The sequence below is a fragment of the Rutidosis leptorrhynchoides genome, chromosome 9 (assembly GCF_046630445.1).
Source record: "Rutidosis leptorrhynchoides isolate AG116_Rl617_1_P2 chromosome 9, CSIRO_AGI_Rlap_v1, whole genome shotgun sequence".
NCBI classification, from domain to species: domain Eukaryota; kingdom Viridiplantae; phylum Streptophyta; class Magnoliopsida; order Asterales; family Asteraceae; genus Rutidosis; species Rutidosis leptorrhynchoides.
In genome coordinates this window covers 296,119,987-296,142,572 of record NC_092341.1, presented here as the reverse complement: position 1 = coordinate 296,142,572, position 22,586 = coordinate 296,119,987, and the positions used below count along the sequence as shown (strand labels likewise).

General features: G+C 32.8%; 1 pseudogene; it reads right to left on the bottom strand.

Moving 5' to 3' along the window:
- Positions 1 to 18,965, bottom strand: part of LOC139868887 (uncharacterized) — a 68,346-nt pseudogene extending 49,381 nt beyond the window's left edge.
- Positions 18,966 to 22,586: the final 3,621 nt, after the last annotated feature.

The following is a 22,586-nucleotide window of genomic DNA, read 5'->3' as shown; positions in this document are numbered from 1 at the left end:
GATACAAAGACGTTGCATTCGAGTCATTGGAGTTCAATAGAGAATATAAATAAGTAAATGACAGATTAGGTCATTTGGATATTATGAAATGTTAGACGAAAATGTCAAATATTGATGTAATGATAGTTTGCCTTTTAAGAATAAATGCAATGTTTGTAAAATGTATCATATAGAGGTCAAGTACCTCGCAATGTTATCATATGTTATTGTATTCGTCCCTATAGATTGGGTCGGGTCGTCTCACCCAGCCCTCCATGCGATCGCATGGTTTTTGGGCATCATGGCAATGCGATCGCATGGCCCTCTGATCCAGCTCACATTCGTTTAACTTCTAGTTTGTCGACATATTTAAATATTAATATAATATATATAATTTAAATTAATTAATTATATATTATATTATATTCTCGTGCATATGTGTCTTGTAATTTTCGTTCCGATATCTTGTACGTTTACGTTCGACTTATGTCCCGTTTCCGGTTTCTCGAACGCATTTTCGTACGCTTAGAAAACTAGTACTTTTCGTTACGCGACGTGTACCTTTATCAAAAATTAAACTTAATCATTGATAAACTATGTCACTCGAAGTGTAACTTTAATCAATTAAGTGTTTTGGTTATTTGCTTCTATAAATCATCATCTCGTAGTATATACATATACATATATATATTTTTATTTTGAAATAGTGTTTACTGTAGCAAAGTTACTGTAGCAAAGTTGTTTTATTGTAGCAAATAGTGATTTTCGAAAACACTGTAGCTTTCCGGGTACTGTAGCAATTCAAAAATACTGTAGCAAATTAGTGTTTTACTGGTTCATCTTAAACGTTTTAGTTAACTTATTAAAATATCAATCGAATCAATAATCGAATGTTACTATCGTTTACTAAATAACTTGAAATCATATATATATATATATATATATATATATATATATATATATATATATATATATATATATATATATATATATATATATATATATATAATATATATATGCACATTAAGTTATATATATATATATATATATATATATATATATATATATATATATATATATATATATATATATATATATATATATTGTTCGTGAATCTTCGAGAACAGTCAAAGAATAATTGATTACATGAATATAGTTCCAAAACTTTCGTGACTCAACATTACAGACTTTGCTTATCGTGTCGGAAACGTTATAGATTAAGTTTAAATTTGGTCAGAAATTTCCGGGTCATCACACTTCTTCATCATCGTTTAACTCATCTAAATGATCAAGTCTTGCGATATCTTCAAGCGCTCGATTATTTGTGTTATTCAAGATCGTTAATGCCAAATTTATACCGGGATCGGAATTTGGGTTATTTGGATTTATTTTAATTTATAAAATGATTGATAATTTGAGATAGTTTTGATGTTGAGTATGAAATGTATGTGTATGAGATGTGTGTGTACGAAATGTATATGAAATATGTGTGAATATATAGAGTTTAAAAGAGAAAAAAAAAATAAAATAAAAATATATTAATCTCCAACGGCCAAAAATTTGACCGTTGGAGTCCTGATTTCATTCGAATGATCCGTCCACAAATATGACCAAAAAGCACGAACTGGAGCACGATGGCCGCCTGGGCGGATTACTGCCAACGGCGCCCAGGTGGGCGGTGGCCTGGGCGGCTGGGTGGACGGCAACGTTGGGAGCAATCTAACACTCAATACGATAGCATGAGAAAACATAGTTGACGGATCATCTTTCAACGCCAGCAAAAGCAACGCCGCTAAAGGAATTGCGGACCCCGAGCTGATTTGGGCCAAAATAATCCTCCCCGAATTCGGAAACCGTTTTGAGAAAACGTCACCGACCCGCCCTCCAAACAAACCACCAAAAGAATTACCAATTATAAATAAAGTAATCAAGAATTACCAACGTCTCAAGCCCTCAAGTTTATTTAACACACAAGATGGGGCTTTAAAAAGTGAGAAAAAATAAAGGGGAAGACTAAATATTACCGATTTAATTAATATGAGCCTTCCACCAAAAAATAACGATTTTAGCCTTCCAATTATTTAACATACACTCCCAAATTACAAAGGCCTTATATATCTATATCTATATAGTCTAATAAACCTTTAAAATGATGACATCATCATTAATCTAAATTACACTTTACTTTTCATAATGATAATGTCATAATTATATATTAATTTAATTAAAAAAATAATACAAAATCTTTTATAAAAGAAAATATTAATCTCTCATAAATTGTAATTTTTAAAAAAAAAAAATTTAAAAGACATTTATTATTATTAATAATAATAATTATTAAAAATATAAATATAAGTATTCAACTTTGAGCGAACTTTATGTTTATAAAATCAACGACAAGTTTCTTAGTCGGAATTCGTGGTTCCATGGGACAATAAACTAAATGACTTTAACATTTACATTCACTTAATACCTAAAACATATCATTAAACTGTTTCGTTTAAATAAACCCGTATTTCCACGGGTCATTTCACTAGTTTAATAATATTTCTCTTTAGAAAACTCTATTAAAATTAGATTCACGTGTTTTCATATTATGTCTTTTTTAAACATATCGTAAAATGAATAATACAAACCAAATATTTAAGTTGAAGTATATGTATAATACATGTTGTGTCTTTTTTAAACGAAATCGTAAAATGGTCCTTGCCTTAAAAGAAAAATATAAGTATAAAATCTGTCTATATTTTTTTTTCCACCGAAAAATAGAATTATATTAAAACAGGTAACTTCATTAAAATAATGAAGACTACCAAGAACAAAATACAAGAAAACAAAGACAGAGGCTTCATAAGCCTAAAATAAAATTACAATACATCATGAATGATTGAAAGCCTAATGCTTAGATAAAAAAGGATTGATGGATGCAGATAAAAACTTGTTATTCCACACGACTTTAGGCCAATTTGAGATCGATTGATTGCGTGAATACAACATGAAACAAATGGCAGATAGCATCGGAAACGAAAGACCAAACAACCATCTTCCTCCTGATCTATCAACTTGAAACCTCAATGTAGAAGCGATCCATTGTTTATGCTTCCAACAATTAAGCAAAGTGAAAAAGAAAAAAAAAATAACTTTTCAAATGGAGATCAACCCTCATGATCTACCGACGGTTATGACTTGTGCCACATCAAAAGTTCCATGTATCCGTATTTCATATATAGTAGGTTGTGAGTTTTCTTTCATCATTGTCCCTAGTATATGTTGGGTTTTAATGAGTTTTACAAATATGAGGAATATTATAGTCCAAGCCCAAAGCCCAACAATTTGGCCCATATGCAAGTTTGACTTGGTCTTGCATATTAGGGCATATACATACTCAAGTTGCAGCCACTTTGTTCATTAAGAGAGAAGAGAGTTCAAGAAAAAGAGAGAAAAAATCCCAATTTCCGTCACTTCTTACAGCAGTCCAGAAAACCTTCGATCCCCGGAGATCCAACCGTTGAATCTTTACCATTTTTGGGCTGTGTCTTCCTAACATCAGTGCCAAGGTTTTCAACCGTTGAATTCGTCTAAAAAGGCCTGTAGGTCGAGTTATTGCTGCTGGAGCAGAGAGCAGTTTTTGGGTGATTTATTCCTCTTTTGTCTTTATTTATTTCATATACTTGTTGATTGTTCTTGTTCAAGAGTATGATGATGTTGTATGCCTCTAGTTGATCTAGAGAAGACTTATTGTATTGCTCTTTTGTTGGTGATAGTGGAATTTAAGTGGCCTACGGGTCCCGTGGTTTTTTACTCTCGTTTTGAGACGTTTTTCCACGTAAAAAGCTCGTGTCTTTTGTGTGTGCTTTATTATTTTGTATTTGCTGATTTGGGACTGATTTGGGTTGGATTTGATATAGCTTGTTTGTTAGTTTTCCTCACGGGTTCATATGGGTCGGGAAAGTGTTGGTCAAACGGGTTTGTTTCCGCTTTGTAGATTGTCCGTTGTGACCATTTTCCCATCAAATTGGTATCAAGAGCTAGGTTATTTGATTTGACTTGTGTGAAAGATGGAAGCTAATACAAGTAAAATGATTAGTTTAAATGGTTCAAATTATCATGTTTGGAAAGGCAAGATGGAGGATCTTCTTTATGTGAAAGATTATTATTTGCCTGTTTTTACTGAGGATAAACCTGAGGAAAAATCTGATGCTCAATGGAAAATTTTGCATAGACAAGTATGTGGGTATATTCGGCAGTGGGTTGATGATAATGTTGTGAATCATATTACTGGGGAGACTGATGCTAAAGCCTTATGGAAAAAGCTTGAGCAGTTATATGAACGAAAGACTGGGAATAACAAGTTGTTCTTAATTAAGCAGATGATGGCTTTGAAGTATCATGATGGGACTCCTATTACAGATCACCTAAATGCATATCAGGGTATTATAAATCAGCTTGCAGGTATGGGTATCAAGTTTGAGGATGAGATTCAGGGTCTCTGGTTACTTGGTACATTACCGGACTCTTGGGAGACTTTTAGGACATCTTTGTCCAACTCTGCACCAAATGGTACTATCACCATGGAATTGGCTAAGGGTAGTATTTTGAATGAAGAAATGAGAAGAAAGTCACAAGGTTCCTCTTCACAGTCAGATATCTTGGTCACAGAAACGCGGGGAAGAAGTCATAGTAGAGGTCAGGGTAAAAGAGGCAATCATCGTAGCAGCTCACGCAAAGGCAAATTTGCTAACGTTGAGTGTTATAATTGTCATGAAAAGGGGCACACAAAGTGGTATTGTCCAAAGTTGAAGAATGAGAAGAAAAAGGCATATGACAAGAATAAATAAAAGAAAAGTGATGGTGGTGATGATGATAAGGTTGAAGTTAACGCTATCACAGATGAGTTCTTTGTTTGTATTGATTATGATATGATCAATCTTACTCATGATGACACGAGTTGGATTGTTGATAGTGGTGCTACATGTCATGTTGCAATTTGTAGAGATCACTTCTCATCTTACACTCCAGGTGACTATGGATTTGCTAGGATGGGTAATGCCGGGTTATCAAAGATCGTTGGTATTGGAGATGTTTGTTTGAAATTTGACACGGGAATGGAGTTAGTTTTGCATAATGTAAAACATGTTCCGGATATGAGACTTAATGTTATTTCAACAGGCATTCTTGATGATGATGGTTATTATAACGGTTTTGGTAATGGTATTTGGAAACTAACTCTTGGTTCTATGATAGTGGGAAGAGGCAAGAAAGACTCAAGATTATACATCAAGCGTCCGAAGATCATCCAGAACATTGTTAACGCAGTGGACAATGTTGATTCTACTGAGTTGTGGCATAAAAGACTTGGCCACATGAGTGAAAAGGGGATGTCTATCTTGTTCAAGAAGAATGTGTTGTCGGGTGTTAGTGGTATTGATTTGAGTAAGTGTTCTCACTGTTTGGCAGGGAAACAGACCAGAGTTGCGTTTAAGAGTCATTCTCCTTTTCGAATGGAGAACATACTTGATCTAGTTCATTCGGATGTTTGTGGGCCTATGAAGACTAGGACACTTGGTGGATGTTCCTACTTTGTTACATTCATCGATGATCATTCCAGGAAGGTGTGGGTTTATACCTTAAAGTCAAAGGATCAAGTATTTGAAAAGTTTAAGGAATTTCATACACTAGTTGAAAGGCAAACGGGGAAGAAACTCAAGTGTATTCGGACTGATAATGGCGGTGAATACATTGGCAGATTTGATGCTTATTGTAAGGAGAATGGTATTCGGCATCAAAAGACTCCACCAAAGACACCTCAGTTGAATGGCTTAGCAGAGAGGATGAACAGAACTTTGGTTGAGAGAGTTAGATGTTTGCTTTCACATGCAGGGTTGTCCGATTCCTTTTGGGGTGAGGCTTTAAATACGGTAGTTCATATTATTAATCTAACTCCTTGTGTTCCTTTGCATTTTGATGTTCCTAACAGGGTTTGGAGCGGCAAAGATGTTTCTTACCGTCATTTACGAGTTTTTGGATGTAAAGCTTTTGTTCATGTTCCCAAAGATGAGAGGTCAAAGCTTGATATGAAGACTAAGCCATGTGTATTCCTCGGCTATGGTGAAGATGATTTTGGGTACAGGTTATATGATCCAGTTCAGAAGAAACTCGTACGAAGCCGAGATGTTGTATTTACAGAAGATCAGATGTTAAAAGATGTTGATAAGACAGATTCAGTTCCTCAACCTAGTGCTGATCTTGTTGATTTGGATCCAGTTACTCCACAACATGTTGGAGATGATGTTCATAATGATGAACATGGTACTGATGATGATTATGCTTCAGAGCAGGTAGAGATTCCAGTACCAGATGTGCCCCCATTTGTCCCACTTAGGCGGTCTACCCGAGACCGTCATCCTTCTGTTAGATATTCTGCTGATGAGTATGTATTAGTTACTGATGGGGGAGAGCCAGAATGTTATTCAGAAGCAATGAAAGATGAGCATAAGAAAGAGTGGGGTGAAGCTATGCAAGATGAGATGAATTCCTTGCATGAGAACAATACTTATGAGCTGGTGAAGTTACCTAAAGGCAAGAGAGCTTTGAGAAACAAATGGGTATTCAAAGTGAAGACAGATGAGCTTTGTGACGATCGCTCCAAATCCATATGGACGAACACGTCATTCGTTGATTTCATTGCGAGGTATTTGACCTCTATATGATACGTTTTGTAAACATTGCATTCTTTTGAAAAGGAACACCATAAATGTATATTTAAATCAAAGGTTTTCGACAACTGATGATTTCTACATATAGACAATCACCGTATATAATAGTTTACAATAGTGCTTTCGTTGACAATACAGTCAAATAAGGTACATGGTGATGAATTGGTGAATGCAACGTTTTCTTGAAAAATATGTCAGGTAAGACTCCATTGTATATCATATAAGCAAACAGCGGAAGACTTCTAGGGAACCTGAGAATAAACATGCTAACAAGTGTCAACACAAAGGTTGGTGAGTTCATAGTTTATATGTTTCGCATAATCTGTATATAAAGATGGATCACAAGATTTCAGTTGTTTCTTCCATAAATGGTTATCAAAATATTCTACAAGAATGAGCACCCTGGTAACTAAGCTTTAACGTCTATATAATAAGTACCCCTCGTTTAACATGCAACCAACATGTACAATACACTCAAATAGCATACGTCTGTTTTATAGTTCAGGATAGGATTTCTATACCTGGAACAGACGGGGATGTCAAACCCTATGGATCCATATACTACTACTCGCGCCCACCAGTTCTTATAACTGGCAGTTAACAGTTACCAAAGCTAAGGGATTTTCGGTTCAAACTCAGTGTAGAATTTAGTATGTACTTGTATCCATTGCGTTTAAAATAAAGTGCATGTATTCTCAGCCCAAAAATATATATTGCAAAAGCAATTAAAAAGGGATCAATGAAACTCACGCATATATATATTGTAAATCAGTTAATAAAGCATTTGCATGTATTCTCAGCCCAAAAATGTAGAGAGTAAAAGGGATCATATGAAACTCACCCATATAAATATTGTAATCAGTTAATAAAGCATTTGCATGTATTCTCAGCCCAAAAATATTGAGAGAAAAAGGGTTCTTATGAAACTCACATTTCAATATTGTGGTTCAATATTGTAGGCAAAATATGTAGATGCAATGACAACAACGAATGCATAGTTGGTCTGAGATTCACGAACAATACACCCGAACATTATCCATAACCTCCTTAGCTATAACCCACTTGAAACTCGTTTTCAAAATCACCCGAACATAACCCCGTCGTTGTATTTTATGTATATTATTATTTTTGTATCATAAAAATAATAATACTAATAGTAATAAAATTGATAATAATAATATTAAGTATAATAATAAAATATTGATACTATGAAGTAACAAGTGTGTTTTATAAAAAAAAAATGATTGAGTGTAATCCATCTATCTATCCATATGCGTATATATATAGAGATATAGATGTAGATATTTTAAATTTAATAATATAATAAAACATTAATATAATATAATAAAATAATAATCATTTTTGTTGTTTTCCTTGTCGACATATTTAAATATAATATATATAATAATATAATAATATTGAAATAAAATATAATAATATAATAATATATTTAGAATCAAATTTGAATCGTAAATGTTTAAAAAAAGTCGTATTTATTAAATACTTCAGGGTTATATTATGTAACTTATAATTAATAATTTCTATCATGTCGCTTTCATGTGAATAGTAAATTAATTAATTTCGTTTCATTTACTATTCAATGAATAGTAAATGAATTAATTTAAATTCAACTATTTAAGCTACACGTTGTTGTACGTTATGCTTTACAAATTGTACATTTTTAATTTAACTTCGTTTCTTAAAAAAAATTACAAAAATTATATCATAAAAATAAAACGACTTAATACGTAAAATTTTTAAATATAAAAAGCATCGTTTAATAGTAAATTTTTATCATTTCATATATAAATATTATAAAATTTAGTTTTCTAGAACTAATTATATTCAATATTCATAACCACGTTTTAAATATACGTCGCAAGTTATTCATACAATTACTATTCCAACTTATCATATATATTCAAATAGATATATAAACCAATAAGTTCAATGTACGGTATCATACAATTAATACCTTATTACGCTTTCAGGTTATAGTATATATAGTATCTATTTACATATAATTGTTCGCGAATCATCGAGAACAGTCGAAGGGTAATTGTATAGTTCAAAATTTTGAGATTCAAATTCATAGACTTTGCTTATCGTGTCGGAAACGTTAAAGATTAAGTTTAAATTTGGTCAGAAATTTCCGGGTCATCACAGTATCCCCCCGTTAAAGAAATTTCGTCTCGAAATTTGAGTGAGGTCGTAATGGCTAACAATAACAATGTTTTCATGATGTATATGAGTCGATAAATAGAGTTTTATCACCGTTGAATAATATGGATATAACAATCCGATTACTCGAAGCGTAAGAGAGAAGTTATCGCATAATAGTGAATTTGAAGGAATAGAGATTCGTCTTAACTTTTGATGTAGTAACGATTGATTTCCGGAATTTAAGGAATAAAAAATCTTCATAATCTAAATAAGATTTGATTCTTCGGGAATTAGGAAAATTAAGTTTTCCTTTGATTGAATGCGTAATCTACCTCGATTGCTATATCTGATATTTCGCTATAAATTGACCACTTCCGTTTCATTTATTTTCACCACTCCTATAATCTTCTTCCTTATTTCATACTTTCAACAGATTGTGAAATGCTTAATCCAGTTCTGATTCTTGATATACTCCTAACTTTCATATCTGTCATTCTTCTTTTTCATCTACCACCAGAGGAAGTTACTTTCTTCTACCATTACCTTGGGGTTATAGTGTTTTTCATTCTCCCGTGTCTTTATATTGCTATACGTATTGATATACACGGTTTGTAATTTCGGGGTTGTTCCAGGGTTTTATATCCTCCGTTATATTTCGGAGCTCCATGCTTTCGTTCTCTCTTCCCGACTTTAAGTCAAGCGAATAATGGTCCAGAATTCGTAGGTATGGATTTCGGAATGAACATAATTAATGTTCAAGGAAAGAAATTGTAATGGCACGATCTTGATTTGTCAAATTACCAGAATATCTGGAAAAGGCCGAATCATCAAGAAATATGTTTTCTTGATAATTTAAGAGGTTAAATAGAATGAAAGAGTTATGTAACATGGTTCATGATGAGGGTGGGATCTGTGAACCTTCATCACGTTCCATTAGAAACTCAGCATGACTTACTGTAATATAATCACGTTGGCCTGACGTCATTATATTATACTAATTCATGCTTCAGTTCTCAACACTACTTCATAACATTCATATTTTAAACTTGAATTTTTCAGAATTTAGAAACTAACACAGTTTCTTTTATGATGTAACACAGATAGCGTGAAGGAATGAATAATTTCAGATAGTCACGAAATTATCCTCAGAAATATTGAGGATATTTATAATGAAAGATACGATGATATCTTAGAATATTCAAGATAAGATGATGATGAAGAATATTATCCGTAAGGGTTTTAGAGTAAGGAGTAAGGTATTCGTTAATGGCTTCGGCAGATACTGAATCATTTGAATTCTTTGAAGGCAGGTTCAATCTTTGTGATTTATCCTCCTTCATACTTTGCTCAATCCGTTTTCCAGTTCCAACCTCCTCTTTTCTCAGCTTTACCATCATACCATTCTTTATCATCAAACTTTTGACTGTTAAAGTCGTTTACAGTTTTTGCTGCTTCATCAGCATTTCTAGAACTAGTTCGCAGTTCAGGGTGTTTTTCAGAAACTTCACATTCAAAGTATGTAACTGTTGGCGTAGAGGTGCTGCAAGATTTCAAAATACTGATTGCTAATTTCCTTTAATTCGTATGGCAATTATTGTTAAGAGATGTGGATGAGTACATGATAGGGTTATAATGAGTATACGGATTTTTCAGAAGGTCAAGAACAAATGAAGTTGTTGGTAAATGTGGTGGAACATAAAAGGTTCCCCGGTAACAATATCATATATGTCAAGGTTACAAATCTGAAAGGTCGAAATTTACTGGTTGCAAGGGTGATAACACTAGATACCTTGAAAAGGAATTGCAAGATTATTTTCGGTAAAAACAACGCTAAAGGATCTTGCACGGTTTTGAAGTCAAAGTATAGCTTTGAAAGATGTAGAGATCTAAGAATGATGTCACCGGTTCAGAGTTATGAATTGGATTCTGATCCGTCAATATCAGAATGTGTAATTGAATTTGTATGAGATGATTGGGTATCATTGTGAGCATGATTAATAGATTTGTGAATCAAAGTTGAAGAATGTACAATCTAACATATTAATTGCGAACTTATATATTTCCCGAGTATTACCTACCCGTTAAAGATTTCACAATTAACATTTTGTACAAAAGAATTTTTATTACAGTCTTTATGAAAATATATGTATGTATATTTTCTTCAGATGTAATACAGATTTAATGAGTTAATATCATATTAAGCTCATTTGATTTTTGGCTTGAATTAGAAATGAATAATCTCTAAAACATTAGAGATTGCATAATCTTCGCGGAGTATTTCACTAATGAAATCAATACTTCATTATTTATTCTTATTAATATTCCTCAATAAAGGATGTTGGTATTCGTGGAATTCTTGCTAACTTTGCAAGGTGCAATTGATGTTTTCTAGAAAGTTTCGAGTGCATCGAAGATGAAAGTGTAAAATCAACCATGTTATTGAATAATACACTTGGTTTATTATGAAACGAAATTCATTGAATTGAAACAGAGATTGTAGTTAACGAAGGTTGTACATCATATCATATTAGTAATATGAATTAACAGAGTAGTTAAGTTTCATACATAATAGCTTAGCACAGAAAGATTTAGTAGGGTTTAAAATTTATATATATATAAGATATACATATAATTTCTTCGGAGGGAATGAGTTATTATTTTATAACTCGTTGATTCAATATACGCGTTATTGATTCGTAATGATGTCCACGGTAATTCTTGACCTAGAGGAGCTTGTGATGTTAGAGGTGCTGACGATTCTAACGATATTGACAGCACTGACTGTGCTGGTGAGGCTAAGGGTATTGTTGTTATTGTGATATAACAAGTCTAACTTGTAAATCATTCACTATTCCGATCAAGGTTTCTAATCTATCTGATTTATGGTTAAGGCTTGAATAGATAATCTCTAAACTTTAGAAATTACATAATCGCCGTAGAATGTTTCTCCGATGAAGTTATGAATCAATACTTCATCGTGTATTGTTGTTGATACTCCTTGGTATCTATGGTGCGTATGATGTTGATATCCGAGGTACAGATCGTGATGTTGAGGCGTGTGATGTGGATGTTGTTGATGGTGGTAATGGTACTGTTGGTGTTGTTGTCAGTGGTACTAGTGCTGTTGGTGCTGAGGATGGTGATGTTACTGGTGTTGGTGATACTGCTGGTGTTTGTAAATTGTGTACCGTGCTCTCTAAAGTTAACACTCGAGCTCGAAGTTCTTTAACTTCTTCTACTAACCCTGGTTGGTTATCGGTGTGAGGTCGGATATCTTTTCTGGTTCCGTTAATGGTAGCTTCAAGATGAAAAATTCTCGCAAAAAGAGTATAAACGGTGTTGCGAACAGGTTCGCCAGTAAGTGGATCGAGTACTCCGACGTTAGGCGGTAGGTTCGGCTCGTGGTATGGAGTACCTTCTTCATTTCTCCATAGGGTAAGTATTTCGCTAACCCATCTCCACTTTCTAAAGAAATCACGGTAGTTGATCGGTCGATGCGGTCCCGTCACGCTGTCTTCGGAGTTGGAGGGACTTGGTCTATTCGAGGAGGCCATCTTACGTGTTCACAGAAAGTTATGAAATGATTCTTGGTATAAATTGAGGGTTGAATACTGGATGATACCTTCGTCTTCTCGCATACGTATATATAGTAAAAGGATTCCGTAATTTACGGAGGAAATTTCAAAAAGCGCCAAATAAGATTCACTGTAGTAGATATGATAGGATATGATTTGTATATACACCGTGTATGCAATAAATGCAAAAACACGTGTCAAGAAGTAAGATTGATAAACAGGTAATTTCCGACAAGAAATGATAGGCAAAACTTTTTACATGCAGACACGGTCAAAGTCCAGACTTACGAATGCATCCTAACATCTATCAGTTAGACACATTAATGCAAGACCTGATTCGCTAAGACCAACGCTCTGATACCAACTGTGACGATCGCTCCAAATCCATATGGACGAACACGTCATTCGTTGATTTCATTGCGAGGTATTTGACCTCTATATGATACGTTTTGTAAACATTGCATTCTTTTGAAAAGGAACACCATAAATGTATATTTAAATCAAAGGTTTTCGACAACTGATGATTTCTACATATAGACAATCACCGTATATAATAGTTTACAATAGTGCTTTCGTTGACAATACAGTCAAATAAGGTACATGGTGATGAATTGGTGAATGCAACGTTTTCTTGAAAAATATGTCAGGTAAGACTCCATTGTATATCATATAAGCAAACAGCGGAAGACTTCTAGGGAACCTGAGAATAAACATGCTAACAAGTGTCAACACAAAGGTTGGTGAGTTCATAGTTTATATGTTTCGCATAATCTGTATATAAAGATGGATCACAAGATTTCAGTTGTTTCTTCCATAAATGGTTATCAAAATATTCTACAAGAATGAGCACCCTGGTAACTAAGCTTTAACGTCTATATAATAAGTACCCCTCGTTTAACATGCAACCAACATGTACAATACACTCAAATAGCATACGTCTGTTTTATAGTTCAGGATAGGATTTCTATACCTGGAACAGACGGGGATGTCAAACCCTATGGATCCATATACTACTACTCGCGCCCACCAGTTCTTATAACTGGCAGTTAACAGTTACCAAAGCTAAGGGATTTTCGGTTCAAACTCAGTGTAGAATTTAGTATGTACTTGTATCCATTGCGTTTAAAATAAAGTGCATGTATTCTCAGCCCAAAAATATATATTGCAAAAGCAATTAAAAAGGGATCAATGAAACTCACGCATATATATATTGTAAATCAGTTAATAAAGCATTTGCATGTATTCTCAGCCCAAAAATGTAGAGAGTAAAAGGGATCATATGAAACTCACCCATATAAATATTGTAATCAGTTAATAAAGCATTTGCATGTATTCTCAGCCCAAAAATATTGAGAGAAAAAGGGTTCTTATGAAACTCACATTTCAATATTGTGGTTCAATATTGTAGGCAAAATATGTAGATGCAATGACAACAACGAATGCATAGTTGGTCTGAGATTCACGAACAATACACCCGAACATTATCCATAACCTCCTTAGCTATAACCCACTTGAAACTCGTTTTCAAAATCACCCGAACATAACCCCGTCGTTGTATTTTATGTATATTATTATTTTTGTATCATAAAAATAATAATACTAATAGTAATAAAATTGATAATAATAATATTAAGTATAATAATAAAATATTGATACTATGAAGTAACAAGTGTGTTTTATAAAAAAAAAATGATTGAGTGTAATCCATCTATCTATCCATATGCGTATATATATAGAGATATAGATGTAGATATTTTAAATTTAATAATATAATAAAACATTAATATAATATAATAAAATAATAATCATTTTTGTTGTTTTCCTTGTCGACATATTTAAATATAATATATATAATAATATAATAATATTGAAATAAAATATAATAATATAATAATATATTTAGAATCAAATTTGAATCGTAAATGTTTAAAAAAAGTCGTATTTATTAAATACTTCAGGGTTATATTATGTAACTTATAATTAATAATTTCTATCATGTCGCTTTCATGTGAATAGTAAATTAATTAATTTCGTTTCATTTACTATTCAATGAATAGTAAATGAATTAATTTAAATTCAACTATTTAAGCTACACGTTGTTGTACGTTATGCTTTACAAATTGTACATTTTTAATTTAACTTCGTTTCTTAAAAAAAATTACAAAAATTATATCATAAAAATAAAACGACTTAATACGTAAAATTTTTAAATATAAAAAGCATCGTTTAATAGTAAATTTTTATCATTTCATATATAAATATTATAAAATTTAGTTTTCTAGAACTAATTATATTCAATATTCATAACCACGTTTTAAATATACGTCGCAAGTTATTCATACAATTACTATTCCAACTTATCATATATATTCAAATAGATATATAAACCAATAAGTTCAATGTACGGTATCATACAATTAATACCTTATTACGCTTTCAGGTTATAGTATACATAGTATCTATTTACATATAATTGTTCGCGAATCATCGAGAACAGTCGAAGGGTAATTGTATAGTTCAAAATTTTGAGATTCAAATTCATAGACTTTGCTTATCGTGTCGGAAACGTTAAAGATTAAGTTTAAATTTGGTCAGAAATTTCCGGGTCATCACAAGCTTACTTCACAACCAAGGTACAAAGCTAGGTTAGTCGTTAAAGGATTCAGCCAGAAAAAGGGTATTGATTTTGATGAGATTTTCTCACCGGTTGTGAAGATGGGATCTATTCGAGTGGTTCTTGGATTAGCTGCTAGTCTTGATCTTGAGGTTGAACAGATGGATGTCAAGACTGCTTTTCTTCATGGTGATTTGGATAAGGAAATCTACATGATGCAACCTGAAGGTTTTCGGGTTAAGGGTAAAGAAAATTATGTTTGTAGACTTCAGAAAAGTTTATATGGGTTGAAGCAAGCACCGAGACAGTGGTATAAGAAGTTTGAGTCGGTTATAGGAAAGCAAGGCTACCGAAAGACAACTTCAGATCATTGTGTTTTCTTTCAGAGGTTTGGTGATGATGATTTCATCATATTGTTGTTATACGTTGATGATATGTTGATTGTTGGTAAAAATATTAAAAGAATTGCGCAGTTGAAGCGAGAATTGAGCAAGTCTTTTGCTATGAAAGACTTGGGGCCAGCAAAACAGATTCTTGGCATTCGGATTTCTAGAGATAGAGATGCTAAGACGTTACATATATCACAAGAGCAATACATTGAAAAGGTGCTAAGTAGATTCAACATGAAGAATGCTAAAGTGGTTAGTTCCCCTCTTACAAACAACTTTAAGCTAACAGAAAGAGATTGTCCTACTTCAAAGGAGGATGTTGAGGAGATGGATAAAGTTCCATATGCTTCAGCGGTTGGTAGCTTGATGTATGCTATGGTGTGTACTAGGCCTGATATAGCTCATGCGGTAGGTGTTGTTAGTCGGTTTATGTCAAATCCGGGTAAGAAGCATTGGGAAGCAGTTAAATGGATCATGAGATACTTACGAGGTACTTCAAAGTTGGGTATCACATTTGGAAATGGAGAACCGATGCTTGTTGGTTATACAGACTCAGATATGGCAGGAAACAAAGATAACATGAAATTCACTTCTGGATATTTGATGACTTTCGCAGGGGGAGCAGTTTCATGGCAATCAAGATTGCAAAAGTGTGTTGCCTTATCTACGACCGAGGCTGAGTATATGGCAGCAACAGAAGCGTGCAAAGAACTTTTGTGGATGAAAAGATTTTTACAAGACCTTGGGTTTAAGCAATCAAGATATGCGGTTCTTTGTGACAATGAGAGTGCGATTCACTTGGCTAGAAACTCTATGTTTCATAAGCGGACAAAACATATTGATGTGCGGTATCATTGGATTAGAGAATGTCTTGAAGATGGGTTGTTTGAACTTGATAAAGTTCATACTGATGATAATGGTTCCGATATGCTCACGAAGGCTTTGGCGAGTGAGAAGCTCAAGATATGTTGCTCGATCGTCGGGATGGCGATCCTTCCTCATAATTGAAAAGGGGGAGATTTGTTGGGTTTTAATGAGTTTTACAAATATGAGGAATATTATAGTCCAAGCCCAAAGCCCAACAATTTGGCCCATATGCAAGTTTGACTTGGTCTTGCATATTAGGGTATATACATACTCAAGTTGCAGCCACTTTGTTCATTAAGAGAGAAGAGAGTTCAAGAAAAAGAGAGAAAAAATCCCAATTTCCGTCACTTCTTACAGCAGTCCAGAAAACCTTCGATCCCCGGAGATCCAACCGTTGAATCTTTACCATTTTTGGGCTGTGTCTTCCTGACATCAGTGCCAAGGTTTTCAACCGTTGAATTCGTCTAAAAAGGCCTGTAGGTCGAGTTATTGCTGCTGGAGCAGAGAGCAGTTTTTGGGTGATTTATTCCTCTTTTGTCTTTATTTATTTCATATACTTGTTGATTGTTCTTGTTCAAGAGTATGATGATGTTGTATGCCTCTAGTTGATCTAGAGAAGACTTATTGTATTGCTCTTTTGTTGGTGATAGTGGAATTTAAGTGGCCTACGGGTCCCGTGGTTTTTTACTCTCGTTTTGAGACGTTTTTCCACGTAAAAAGCTCGTGTCTTTTGTGTGTGCTTTATTATTTTGTATTTGCTGATTTGGGACTGATTTGGGTTGGATTTGATATAGCTTGTTTGTTAGTTTTCCTCACGGGTTCATACGGGTCGGGAAAGTGTTGGTCAAACGGGTTTGTTTTCGCTTTGTAGATTGTCCGTTGTGACCATTTTCCCATCAGTATAGCATGGCTAAAAGTAGAACTTGCAAGAGGTTAACTAAATTACCAACCCTTCGACCTCTTGACTTGTTGTCGAGGCTTCGGGTATTCCATGAGGTGATTCTCATAGCGTTGGCAATTTAGTAGGAGTGTCATCTTCTACCATACTCTATCTATATAGAGACAATTAAAAATAGTTAAATAATTTTAATTTCTAATTAAAATCTATCTATATATTCATATTCTTATTATTAATTTTAATTTCTAAATTTAAATTAAAATTAAGTTAAATAATTATAATTATAATTATTGAAAATTAAAATTAGATAATAAATAAATATTATATTATAATTTATAATACACCGTATAGAGTGATGATATGTACACAACTTTTTTTTTATTATGTACACAGCTAACATGCTTTAAAGTGTTGTATAAAAATATATTAGTTGTGTATGTAAAAAAAGAGGTTGTATACGTAAATCCCCCACCGTATAATATACAATGTACTTTATTTTAAGGGTGCGTTTGATAAAACTGAATGGTTTAGCAGTGAATGGTTCAGAGCTCTGAATGGTTCAGAAAATCTGAATCAATATGATTCTGAATGAAAATTTACTGTTTGATAAGAGTCCTAAATCAACACTCTGAATGAGCTAAATTACAATTTTATCCCTGTATATATATGTAACTTTAAATAAATAAAAAACGATATTCACTTAAATACAACATTGTAAGCCTACCAATTATATAGATACAGTGACAACTTTCTAAGCGATTGATGTAAATAATTACAAACCAAATTTTCCAAACAATTCCTTTCTAACTACGATCAACACAATTAAGCCCGAGACTTCTGTCACTTTATTATTTTATGAAAAAATCAATTATACAGAGAAGTTCGCAAACAATTATACTCACCAAAACATGATCAGTAAATGCATAATTAGCCCAAACATAAAAGGATAAACCTTCGCAGCAGATAGAATTCACCTAATTAGCCCAAAAAATCCTTAAAATACAACAGAGGCTAAAATCAAAAGTTTTTGGGTCTATCCATAAATAATAATAATAAAAAAAGGATTGATAGAAATATTGGGTCTATTGATAAATAGTAAAAAAGGATATAAGCATTATAAAGAAAGATCATGTAACAGAGTATAATCGATGGAAACATATAAGGAAGAAAATAAATTGTTACAGTATTTTGTAAGAAATCACTAGAATCATATAAACACTTATGATAAATAAATATACATCTAAGAAGGAAAATTAAAAATATTAGGGTTTCAAAGTAGATGATTATTAAGGGTGAAGAATAATTACCTGAAGAAAGGATATCAACCAGTGGAAGATTTGAGAATCACGATTGTGATTAGAAAGACATGAAAACTAGTGAGAAATAAAAGGGTATTTAGGGGAGAAGTGGGATCTAAACTATATAGAGACATTTCAGGATATGAATGGTTCGGAAGTCGTTCAAAGGAAGCTTTTCATTCAGATGTACATGTCAAACACACTGAACACTGACCGATTCAGTGCTCAGATCTGAATGGTTCCATTCAGAAGCAAACAAACACACCCTAAGTCTGGCACGTTGAATGGACACAACATATACTTTCACCCTATCATCAACATATCAAGATATCAAGATATCAAGATATCTTCTTTAAATAAATGTGTTTTCCTTGGGACCTTGTAATTTCACCTACCTCCCTTCTTCTTTGCTGCTCTTTCGGTTTCCGATCTTTGACTTCACCACCGAGGCATTATGGATCTTCATATCTTTTATATACATAAATCACCATACTAATTCGGACACGTGGCGCCTCCTGATTAATCCTCAGCAATTCAAATTTTCTCAGAATTTTGAATTAAAAAATACACTAATTATGTATGACTGACACGTGTCCTCTATATTAGTCCGCTTAATTGGGGTTTTCAAAATTAGGGTTAACAACCCTTCAAACCATCAAACCGTGCCCCTCGCTCTCTCTCTTCAATCACGATTCAACCATCAAACCGTCCCATCAAACCTGATCCACCACCGCCGCTACCGCCGCTACAAACCAGCGACACCACTTCCACTCAGCTGTTTGCTCCAAATGCCATGCCGGACAATTGACAATACGAGGAACATTTGAAGCATAAATCGGTTCCATCGACCTTTTCTTTAATTTTCGATTCAAATTGTAATCAGGTAAAATTTATATATCTGGATGTTGATTCATTTGATAATTTTGCGGTAGTAAGACGGCAGTTCAATTTGTGTTGTCTAGATATGACTATTACTTTTATTTGTAAAAAAAAAAAAAAAAACTGGGCGTTTCAATTATGTTATGTTTGGTAGTTTTGAACAACATGGTTGTTCATCAATTGGATCTTCAAATGTTAGAGGTAACCTTAGAATTTTGTTCAGAGTTTTTTTTTTTAATTAAAAAAACTGACATTGAATCAAAGGAAAGTGTAGAAACACTACACAAAGATGACATCCAAGAAGGACCCAACGACTTACACAGGTACACAGAAGTTTTTCAACCTAATGACTTATGCTAGATTTTCAGATTCATATATTCACGTTGATGTTTAACGGTTAATTATATCGAACGATTTTAGTTCAAAGAAAACGAATCAATTCAAACAACCGTATCGACTTTGTAAATCCAGACATCGAACGATTCAGATTATTCTCCAATGCGTCAAGAAACTTATGATTAGCGGGTTAATCACGAAAGATTTCCAAGCAAAGTAAGAAACATCCTTATTGAGTTCCTAAATCCATACATCGTATGATTCAGGTCATGATACATGGCGTAAAGAACCTAATCAATCATTAAAAGGTATGTTTACAAGTTTTATATGCTTTCTAATACTAAAACCATTCATTAACAAAAATACATTGTTATTATGTGTTTAACGTTGGTAGATAAACAAAATGTCATTATTTGTTCCTATGAATTTATAGCATTTACATTGAATGGCATCTGTTTTTTAAGTAGTTTCATGCACCAAGTTAATTTCCTATACACCAGTGAAACATGAATGTAGCGGTATGAATTCACTTCCTAATGTTTTGTTAATGTTTGTTATACTGATATAAAAAAAATCATGAAATCGATTTTTGTAATCCCTGTTTCTATGCAGTTTTATCTGCCACAAATAAAAACAATACAAAGCTTGGTTTTCCAGAAGATTTGACTAAATCAGTTGATTATAATTTCTTTTAAAAAAAATTCTTCATTCTTTAAGAATTTTTATTTTTTTTATGTTTTTTTAATTGTGTGTGGAGGCGATGACACTCTTCAATATGATTAATGTTGAATCTTAAAGTATCGTGACTTAACTTTAAAAGTTGTATCCGTGTTTACCTTCGTGATTAATGTCAACCATGAAATCTTCAAATTTTGTTTCGTTGTTTCTTAATTACATATATTCTTTCCATCTGGATTACTGTTTCGTCTCGAATTAGGGACGCAAATTCAGTCGATCAATTTTGGATTAATTTGGTTCTTATACATTTCAATTTATGCACATCACTAACATTACAATCTTCATGTTTTGTCTTTTTGTAATTGTATAGAAGATTTGTCATTGCAATTATAATCTGCATCTAACTGTAAATATTGTTTTATTTGTATGTGTTTTCAAGGTTTAATTGGTAGGTATCCGTAGATGTTTTCTGCTAGGGTTTTTTAACTGTTTGTGTTATGTTTTATTGTTTACATTAGTTTTAAGGTTTGTTGATATTATATTAACTGTTTGTGCTATGTCGATAGTATCATAATCGTTAGCGGCCTTCGAATTGAGTGTTAGGATTTTTAAAATCAAGCTCACAACTCTGTTTTGCCCTGTGTAACCATGTTTGCTGATTTATATGCGTTCCTTCATATAATATTTACAGCTCTAAGTAGCTGACACATTTCGCAGACAAGTACTTGTATTGAGATACAATTATTTGTTTTCAATACCTGCTTCCTTCTCAAATTTTACATTTACTAATTTTCCAATTTGATTGGTATTGGTGCTTACATTGTGACCCATTTCCTTATAAATGTGTCAACTACAGTCGTGATTTATCTCAAGTGGTTCAATATTAAAATATAGCTATTATTGGAACATAGGAAAAATGGGTCGAGTGGGTTCCCACAATGTATTTGCCTACGACTTCCTAAATGTTTTGTAACAGATTTGGATTATGGTCCATGCTATTTAGCTTTTGGTATTATACTTGGTGAATTATGAAATTATTTTTGTTTTGTACACTAATTTGGTTTTTATGTCACTGATTAACAATATCGAAACTTTTGTTTTGTTTTGGGTGTGATTGCAGGTTTTAGAAATAATATAAGATTAACCGTATTTAAGATGTGGTTGATATTACTATTTTTGATTTTAAAATGTCCCGAGATGATCTTCTAATATAGTGTTTCTTCAAATATCAAGGTAAGGTAACAAAGTAAGATTAACCTTATTTGTGTTTGATGTCGTTGATTAACAATTTTCAAACTTTTATTTTTTTGGGTGTGATTTCAGGTTTTAGAAAGAAAATAAATAAGATTTAGCTTATTTTTGTTTCTTCAACTCTTCATATAAGGTAACAAATAATTTTTATTATTTTCAAAATTTTATAGTAAAAAATAAAAATACTATTTTCATGCCACCAAGTTCTTATGCTAATTTGCTTTCATGGCATTTATTAACAATACTGAAACTGTTGATTTGTTTTAGGTCTGATTGCAGATTTTAGGGGGAAAAAAAGATTTTCTTGGCACTGAGTGCTTATTCTAATTTGCTTTCATAATTGAATGCACTTTCGAATAAAATTTAGGTACCCCATATTGTTTGATAGCAACACATGATGGTGATTAAAAAAAAAGGTGTTAACATATTATAGGGGCTGATTATCTTGATGCTTTGATAATGTTATCAAATGTTGTGCTCTTGGTTAATTTAAAAACTGAAAAGGCTGATTATCTTGATAGTTTGATAGTTGAAGAGTTTAAAATAGAAGGAGGCTGAATACTCTTATGTTTGTTAGAAAACAGTGATGTTTTTGGTGATTAATCTCACTAGGCGTATAGTGCTCCAATCACTGGCTACCATATTACGGAGTATCATTATCCATAGTAAGTGCTTTCTTGATCTTTTGGTTTTCACTCTTTCCAATTTTAGTTAACTATTTATTCATAATAGTAAATAATAATTGTGTATCGTATGCTCTTTTAATAGTGTATCATATGCTCTTTTATATTTGTTAGGATTTTTGCTTTTAAAGTTGCACCTAAACTATAAATGAACATTATGAGCCGTAAACTTTTTTTTTTTGAATTCCGGTGATTGATATTGTTTTTATGCCTTTAAAGTTGCACCTAAGCTATAAATGAATATTATGACCCATGACCCG